The sequence below is a fragment of the Rhamphochromis longiceps genome, linkage group LG19, assembly GCF_057381845.1.
Source record: "Rhamphochromis longiceps isolate RC_006_pf linkage group LG19, R_longiceps_female_GT1.1, whole genome shotgun sequence".
Classification (NCBI taxonomy): domain Eukaryota; kingdom Metazoa; phylum Chordata; class Actinopteri; order Cichliformes; family Cichlidae; genus Rhamphochromis; species Rhamphochromis longiceps.
In genome coordinates this window covers 33086363-33096259 of record NC_140575.1, presented here as the reverse complement: position 1 = coordinate 33096259, position 9897 = coordinate 33086363, and the positions used below count along the sequence as shown (strand labels likewise).

Sequence of the window (9897 nt, the reverse complement as noted above, 5' to 3'; positions counted from 1 at the left end):
CAAGTATTATGTTTCCTCTAAGATATTGCAGTTCTGCTAAGTTATTCCATTTTAGCAAACTTCTTTTGCTTCTGCAAAGTTTTTACAATTTCTGCAACTTTTCAGCTTTTTCAGCTACTTTTTGCATACAGCTTCAGCTTTAAGCATCCACACTGCATTTTCGCAGGAAATGCAAATTTTTCTAGTTAGTGTGAATGCTTGAAAAGCATTCACAGTATTGTTCTTCGAATCTTTATTATTATTCTATTTTATTATTATCTATTCCGTACGTTTTTTGTAATCCTACTCCTTCAAAACCGTTCAACTTAGAAAAACCATTCAAACACCGTTAGATTCCTATTCTTTTGGACAACACTGCTTCTATTTTTCTCATTTTTAACATTTATATTTTTAATTTTATTCAACTTTTTTCAACAAAAATTTATAATGTATTTCAATGGGGAGACCCTTCAAATTCTCATTCAACTTCCTCCTCTTTAAACTGTATCTACTTCCACATACATTGACATAGCACCACCATTCAAACTTTAAAACGAAGACAAGACATTCAACTATTCAACTTGTATTTATCTTTTCAATATCTATTATACTTTTTCTTCAGTTCCAGTTTAAGTTTCATGATGTTTTTTCACCCGTTTCAGAGTTTATAATGGGTGTGTATGGGACGGAATGTTGGGGCTAGAGTGAGGCAGCTCAACTGCTAGAGTGAGAGGAGCAAAAAAATTAATCTTAAAATCTTTTTTAAAACTGCTGCTGTGTCCGCAGCGTTTGCTCTACAGGTATGATTTTACCCTCAAAACGTAGCCATCGCTGTCCTCTTTCATCCAATGTGTTTACTATTGTCCTAGGTGTTATGGTTCTTTCGTAAATGTCACCAATGCACAGCCTCCTCCCTCCAACTCTTCCATAGACTCTAATGTTAAAATGGCTCAGAAGGTTCGTTTGAAAATCAGAAGAGCATGGTGTCTTTCCACTGTCACCACGTCCATATAATAAACTCCACAGACATGAAAACTGACAATTTGGTAGACTAGACATTGCTGTCACTCACGGTGAAAGAATTTTGTCAATACGACTTTTACTTTTCATTTGGGAACGATTTGTTTCGGCCTGACTTTTCTGTTCATTTTAAGCAGCAAAAGTGAGGCGCATGTCTGTGTACGTGTGTATGGAGCCATTGGGTGCGGTCACTATAGCAACCAGGCTCACACCTGCCTGCTTAACGAGCTCTGCCTGCCACTCTGCCAAGATTCATCTTAAACACTTCTCTTTCAACTGCTGCTGTGTCCACAGTGTTACAGCCATCATTTTACCCTCAAAATGTCGCCATCGTTGTTCTTTTTCCAACATCTTGTCTTTCAAAGCTCAGAGATGTAAACTTTTTAAACTGTGTGGGTCCAAGTGGAGGGATCACATTTTAGTCATTCAGTGATTCAAAGAATATGACCTTTTAATATTCTTTCAGATGTTTTCTGACTCTAAATGTTCTTTTCTCATTTCTTAGGTTTTTCTAATTTACAATTAAAACATTTTCAGCTTTTTTCCAACTTCTTCTTCTGTGTAACCTTCAGCTTTTAGCAGTTCAGCACTTTTGTTTTCAGATTAAATTTTCTTCTTTTTTTTAATCTCATTCAAGATTTTTAACTTAAATTCAGTAATTAATTCATTTCAGTGCATACATTCAGATTCAAGCATTCACACTGCAGTTTCTTCAGAAAATGCACTTTCTAGTTATATTTTATTATTTTTCCGTACGTTTTTTGAAAGCCTACTCCTTCAAAACCGTTCAACTTAGAAAAACCATTCAAACATCGTTAGATTCCTATTATTTTGGACATGACTGCTTCTATTTTTCTCATTTTTAACATTTATATTTTTAATTTTATTCAACTTTATTCAACAAAAATTTCCCATGTATTTCAATGGGGAGACCCTTCAAATTCTCATTCAACTTACTCATTTTTAAACTCTTACTACTTCCACATACATTGACATAGAGCCACCATTCAAACTTTAAAACGAAGACAAGACATTCAACTATTCAACTTGTATTTATCTTTTCAATATCTATTATACTTTTTCTTCAGTTCCAGTTTAAGTTTCATGATGTTTTTTCACCCGTTTCAGAGTTTATAATGGGTGTGTATGGGACGGAATGTTGGGGCTAGAGTGAGGCAGCTCAACTGCTAGAGTGAGAGGAGCAAAAAAATTAATCTTAAAATATTTTTTAAAACTGCTGCTGTGTCCACAGCGTTTGCTCTACAGGTATGATTTTACCCTCAAAACGTAGCCATGGCTGTCCTCTTTCATCCAATGTGTTTACTATTGTCCTAGGTGTTACGGTTCTTTCATAAATGTCACCAATGCACAGCCTCCTCCTTCCAACTCTTCCATAGACTCTAATGTTAAAATTGCTCAGAAGGTTCGTTTGAAAATCAGAAGAGCATGGTGTCTTTCCACTGTCACCACGTCCATATAATAAACTCCACAGGCATGAAAACTGAGAATTCAGTAGACTAGAAGCTGCTGTCGCTCACGGTGAAAGAATTTTGTCAATACGACTTGTACTTTTAATTTGGGAACGATTTGTTTCGGCCTGACTTTTCTGTTCATTTTAAGCAGCAAAAGTGAGGTGCATGTCTGTGTCGTGTGTATGGAGCCATTGGGTGCAGTCACTATAGCAACCAGGCTCACACCTGCCTGCTTAACTGCCAAAATTAATCTTAAACACTTCTCTTTCAACTGCTGCTGTGTCCACAGTGTTAAAGCCATCATTTTACCCTCAAAACGTCGCCATCGTTGTTCTTTTTCCAACATCTTGTCTTTCAAAGCTCAGAGATGTAAACTTTTTAAACTGTGTGGGTCCAAGTGGAGGGATCACATTTTAGTCATTCAGTGATTCAAAGAATATGACCTTTTAATATTCTTTCAGATGTTTTCTGACTCTAAATGTTCTTTTCTCATTTCTTAGGTTTTTCTAATTTACAATTAAAACATTTTCAGCTTTTTTCCAACTTCTTCTTCTGTGTAACCTTCAGCTTTTAGCAGTTCAGCACTTTTGTTTTCAGGTTAAATTCGGGTTTTTTTTTTTTATCTCATTCAAGGTTTTTAACTTAAATTCAGTAATTAATTCATTTCAGTGCATACATTCAGATTCAAGCATTCACACTGCAGTTTCTTCAGAAAATGCACTTTCTAGTTTATATTAGACTTACACACATTTTTAGTGCCTGGCTAACCTAAAATGTGTCCACACACGAGAAGATTACCATGAAGATAGAACACGTTCAAGTGCAAATGACTTGATATGATTATTGCCATTTTTAGTTTTTGTTTTTGAGAATGACTAATTGTTATCAAAGCCCATTGATTTATCAGCAAACATTATTGAATTTCAGAAAGGATCCAACAGTTGTAATTGTAATACTTATGTGAATAAACAAGACAGTCTTCTTTCTGTATTAGTTTATTAGAGATATATCTGTCATTTTGCAGTCATCAGATAATGCTGATTCAGTGAATTCTTCATAATTTATTTAGGACCTTGTCCGCCTCCTCTTCCTTGTCCGCCTCCTCTTCCTTGTCCGCCTCCTCTTCCTTGTCCGCCTCCTCTTCCTTGTCCGCCTCCTCTTCCACCTCCATGTCCATGTTCACCTCCTTTTCCATGCTTTTCCCCTTTCCCCTGTAAACAACCGTTAGAAAATTAAGTGATTAAAAACGTATTGTAACTCAGATGGCAGCAAACTTTCAATTCCAAAAGGCTTCTGAAGTTGTACCTTTCCTTTTCCTTCTCCCTGTAAGTGATAAAGACAAATAAACTCATGAATGCTACAATATTACAGAATCAACAGAGCAAAACAACAGAAAGCACATGTGAAACTTTTCTTACTCCTGATCCTTCTCCCTCTGATCCTGATCCTTCCTTCTCATGAGGACATTTCTCTTCCTTCTTCTGACAGGAGAAAATTGCTTTATAAGTACATGTTTATAATGCTGTTTGTCCCAGGTGTAGAACAATCAAATGAAATAAAAGTACTTACTTCAGCTGCAGCTATAGTTGGAAACAAAAAACAAAGTAAAAAAAAAAAAATTAGATAAAGAGAAACCAAGCTTGATATGTGACTTTGCAAAAGAACAGGATAGATGACTGCGATCATAAGGCCACAACCAAAATTGAAAGCAGCTTTCAATAACAGAATTTAACAGAAAGGCAACTGCACAAATGGCACAAACAACACATGATATTTTCAGCTTAATCAGAGACTCACGGTCACTCATTTTGTCTTTTTAACAAGCGTTGTAGAAATTCTTTTTCTAAAAGAAATACAAAAGTTGAGAAAAATGAAACACTCTTAAACGTTCTGTGTAATCATTACAAGGAGTCAACAGTAAATGCAATAAGTGCTGCGTACCTGATAAAGAAGGCAAAAACGTTTGTGTCTGTTGTCTGCTTTGATGCCTGTATTTAAAGGGAGAAGCATGAAGGATGAGGGTGTGTTTATGAGGCACCCACACCTGCTACTAATAGATGCAGGACAGGTAAAAAGGTAACTGGCAGTTCCACCTTAAAACATGCCTTACATGCTTGAGGGCAGGGCTGTAACGGCATGGTTGTATGAAAGGAAACTGGTCGAACGTCAGCATTATGGAACAGCCTTTGTTCTGCTGCGAAGTGCTAAAGACTCTCCATTCACAACAATTTTCAACAATTTTCTGCAATGTGTGCTGCAGAGAAAACACAATTATATATCTGTTTAAACCAAATGAGAAGAATCTGGGGAAGCTTTAATGCCACTGACTGCTATTACAAAGACGATTAAAACAATAATTATAATATTTGAATGTGTGACTCTTAAAGTGCACTCTGCAAGTAGCAGTAATTCTACAGGGTGGGCCATTTCTATGGATACAGCGTAATAACATGGGAATGGTTGGTGATATTAAAGTCCTGTTTGTGGCACATTAGTATATGTGAGGGGGCAAACTCCTCAAGATGGGTGGTGACCATGGTGGCCATTTAGCAGTCGGCCATCTTGGATACAACTTTTGTTTTTTTCAATAGGAAGAGGGCCATGTGACACATCAAACTTATTGGTAATGTCACAAGAAAAACAATGGTGTGCTTGGTTTCAACGTAAAGACAAAACACAAATGTGTGATGCTAATTATGAGGTATTAGACTTAAAGATAAAAATAAATCCCAACAACTCCTAGCCTGAGATCTATGTCCCCACCCTCACCTATGAGGTGTTCTGGGCATGTCCACCCTGGAGGAAACCCCGGAGCACACCAGTACATGCTGGAGAGATATCTCTCAGCATGCCTGGGAAGGGCTTGAATGGATTGGGAGGACTGGGCTTCTCTGCTTAGGCTACTGCCTAATGGATGGATTCATGGTGTATGGATGTTTTTTTCTTTCTATTTTTGCAGCTTAAGCTTGGCTGGCTTGTTTCACTTGCATCGAGAGCTCCTTCAACCGCATCCAAATAAAAGCAACAACACCTAATATAAATTCGAGGCATTTTATCTGCTTAATTAATAATTACATGCAGTAATCAAAGAATTGCCCGACCTGCCAGTGAAACAGCCCTTGAGTAAATTGTTTGATTGGGTCCTTTAAAAAGAGGGTGGCACATGTTATGGAGCTGACAACTTAAATCAAAGTTGAGAGTCTACACATTATGTGTATGTCCATTTTGTAACTATAATTGGAATATGTTTCAATAATGAGGTACTTGTGTCAGTGTCCAAATTACTATGGACCACACTGTATATTGGCACTATAATTCTTCTCTTTTTATGCATATTTAGGGTCTGCAGAGGTAAGTGGAGCTCTGAGAGAACAGAGATATCCGCATCTCTCAGCTTTTATGTCCTGTCATACCAGTTTTTTAGCTTCCACTGTCAGTTAAGACCATAATAATAAGACAACAATCCTGTTTTTGTCTGACAAACATGTCAAACCACTCATGGGCTTGACATGGCAAGGGCAATTTTGTTCTCTCATGAAGAACACAACACAGGGTGTGCTGACTGATTTCATCCTGCCAATCAAACTCAGACATAAAAACAGTGTGAGTGCAAACTTGGCATGATACACTCACATTCAAGCCGTTCCTCTCTGCATTCATGTCTTAAAGACGTTAGGGTGTGGCGGCGTCTTCATTAATCCCATGCGGACGTACACCTATCTGGAACAACCCTGACATTAGGGATGGGTATCGTTTAGGTTTTATCCGATACCGGTGCCAAATCGGTACTTTTGAAACGGTGCCGGTGCTTAAACGGTGCTCGAACCGGTGCTTAAAGAATGGAGAACACAAACTTTGTACAAAAACCTCTCATGTTCAGCTGGTTTTTTTTGTAAAAATATAACAATGTTAGCCTTTTCTGCAGCTATGGGGCATATATGGTATCACTCTTGGCTGGAAGCAGTGCTTAAACAATGGAAAAAACACAAACTTTGTCCTAAACCTCTCATGTTTAACTGTTTCCCACTTTTTCTTTGGTCATTTTAGCCTTTTTGGCCAGGGTGAAGGGAGTATCTGCCATCAAACAAGAAGCCAGCCGCATGTAGCTATGATGATGTTTGCTAGTTCACCTTACATGCATTAATGTAATAACGTGGTTAGTGTACTCAACGTAAATTACACACGAACAACATGAAGCTACTCACGCAGAGAAGAACGGCTGCTGCTGCATCATCATCATTTCTGCTACACTGGCAGGGCTAGGGGCCAGGACTCTCCTCTTCGTGTTTTTGGGGGATGTTGCTCCGGGTCCGATAACTGGCAACCCACCCGACGTGCTCGGTGTGAGGTCTCGCAGCAAGCTATCAAATACGGCGCATTTCTCGGCTTTTAAAAAAAACGCTATGTGTCGCCAGCTGTTTCATCGGATTCTTGGTGTTACCTCCTTTGACAGTATCACAGTATCAGCTTAAAGCACTTGTTGCTGCTGAGTTTGCATCTTTTGCTGTGAAGTACAGCCAGACTTTTGACCGCTTCGCCTTGGACATTTTTAATCTGTAGCTCTGCTCTAACAGAACATACGTACCTGGCCCCGCCTACTATCCTCGGAAACGTAAAATGATTGGCTAGAAGTGTATCACAGCTCAGGAAAAAAAAAGCACCGAAATAAAGCACCGAAATGTGCGCTGCTTTTCGGTCTGGTTACTACCGTTTATGTCAGAACCGGTGCCATCATGGCACCGGACACCGGTACCCATCCCTACCTGACATATTACAAAACAATAATATGATAAACTTTTCAGATTGGAGTGGTAAAGGAATCAAATATTTAGAACATATACTAGAAGGAACAGAATTTATTTCATTTGACGGACTAGTTACACAATATGGGATCAACAAGAAAAGATTTTTAGAATATCAACAAATTAAATCCATAGTAAAAAAGAAATTTAAACCGGGTCAAGTTGAACTACAAACACCATCAAGTGTGGTTCAATTTCTTACTCTTAAAACCCCCAAATTACTATCCAAAATATACAGAATGCTTTCTAAAACAGATGAATCAATATCACTTCCTATTGCAAAATGGGAAGCGGATTTATCAGTTAACTTAGACCTAAACTTCTGGTCTCAGATTTGCTTAAAAACCTTTCATCTAATTAGAAATCCCAGTCTTCAATTAATTCAATACAAACTAGAAAAATTTGCATTTCCTGCGAAAATGCAGTGTGGATGCTTAAAGCTGAAGCTGTATGCAAAAAGTAGCTGAAAAAGCTGAAAAGTTGCAGAAATTGTAAAAACTTTGCAGAAGCAAAAGAAGTTTGCTAAAATGGAATAACTTAGCAGAACTGCAATATCTTAGAGGAAACATAATACTTGGCAGAAATACAATAGCATAGCAGAATTTAGCAGAAATATTGTAACTTACCAGAAATATGATAACTTCTCAAAAATACAAGAATTTAGGAGAAATAGTATAAGATAACAGAAAGAATATATTTAGCCAAAAATACTTAAACATTACAGAAACACTATGATTTAGAAAAATAGTACAACAGAGCAGAAATATTGTGATTTACCAGAGACACTGTGATGAACTATGAATATTGTAATTTTAAATTAAGACTATGTTTTAGCACAAATATTATAATTTGGCAGAAATACTATAATTTAGCAGAAATACTATATTAAGCACAAATCCTATAAAAAGCAGAAATGGTATGATTAAGCATAAATACTACATTTAGTAGAAATACTTTGTTTTAGCACAAATCCCATAAAAAGCAGAAATATTGTACTATGATTTAGTAGAAAGACTATAATTAATCAGAAATACTAAATTTAGCAGATATACTATATTAAGCACAAATCCTATGAAAAGCAGAAATAGTATGATTAAGCATAAATACTACATTTAGCAGAAATACTATATTAAGCACAAATCTTATAAAAAGCAGAAATACTATATTAAGCACAAATCCTATAAAAGCAGAAATAGTATATTAAGCACAAATCTTATAAAATAGCAGAAATAGTGTGATTTAGCACAATAGTAATAAGTTAAACAGAAAAATTGGAAAAGCAAAATGGACAGCTGAAAAAATGCTGAACATGCTGAGGTTCCCTCAAATATACTTGTTAAATGACAAAAATCTGCAAAAAAATTTATGACAGCCACACAATTACAAATATGTACACATGAGGAAACACACATGCACAGAGAGACACACACACAAGATCCAATTCAGTCAACCAGTCTAAATATATTGAATTTGAATCTTACAATGGGATCATCCCATTAAAAGGCTTTCTCTCTCTCTCTCTCTCTCTCTGTCACACACACACACACACACACACACACACACACACACACACACACACACACACACACAGGGAGAGAGAAGTAAGTTTCTAGGTCAGCCTGGGAGCTGCTGAATTTGAATCCACCAATCAGAGTGGCTGTTTATGTTTTCCCGCCAAAACAGGTGCATCTTTTTACACACGCGGCACAGAGAGGCACAGGATTATTGCAGTCTATTTCTCATAGTGAGGACTCCCCTCAAACAAATGACCATAATTTCCTAACTGTAGGGGCTAGAGCGGTCATTCTTACACCGTTTTGATCAGAAGAGATGGGGGAATCTTCAAGTGTTGACAATTTATCATGAAAATGTGAATTTTTAGAGATATATGACATGGATGACTTGTTGACTTAGAAGCCATGAAGGCCCCAATATGCAAATTTGAATGACTCAGGACCAATATATGATTGGCTGGGAAGCCGTGCAGGCCCTGATTTGAAAATTTGAATGTCTGAGTCCTCACAGAGGATTGGCTGCCTGGGGACCTGGCAGAAATATATAGAAATAGTATGATTAAGCATAAATCCTATAAAAAGCAGAAATAGTATATTAAGCACAAATCCTATAAAAAGCATAACTAGTATATTAAGCAGAAATCTTATGAAATAGCAGAAATAGTATGATTTAGCACAATAGTAATAACTTAAACAGAAAAATTGGAAAAGCAAAATGGACAGCTGAAAAAATGCTGAACATGCTGAAGGTCCCTCAACTATACTTGTTAAATGAAAAAAATCAGCAAAAAAATCTAAAACAGCCAAACAATCACAAATATGTACACATAAGGAAACACACATGCACAGAGAGACACACACACAAGATCAAATTCAGTCACCCAGTCTAAATATATTGAATTTGAATCTTACAATGAGATCATCCCATTAAAAGGCTTTCTCTCTCTCTCTCTCTCTCTCTCTCCCTGTCACACACAGACACACACACACACACACACAGGGAGAGAGAAGTTTCTAGGTCAGCCTGGGAGCTGCTGAATTTGAATCCACCAATCAGAGAGCCTGTGCACTTTTCCCCACCAAAACGGGTGCTTCTGTTTACACACGCAG

General features: G+C 37.1%; 1 long non-coding RNA gene across 13 annotated transcripts; it reads right to left on the bottom strand.

Annotated features, from left to right (window-relative positions):
* Positions 1-3450: 3450 nt before the first annotated feature.
* Positions 3451-7299, bottom strand: LOC146647218 (uncharacterized). 13 transcript variants are annotated; one of them, XR_014908907.1, is made up of 8 exons: positions 6677-7299; positions 6105-6191; positions 4582-4725; positions 4413-4459; positions 4041-4314; positions 3890-3952; positions 3777-3794; positions 3451-3682 (listed from the first exon to the last, which is right to left on the bottom strand). It is a non-coding gene; the product is annotated as an uncharacterized LOC146647218 (long non-coding RNA). The 13 variants fall into 13 exon arrangements; XR_014908908.1 differs by having other exon boundaries at positions 6105-6187; XR_014908906.1 differs by having other exon boundaries at positions 6105-6202; positions 6677-7298.
* Positions 7300-9897: the final 2598 nt, after the last annotated feature.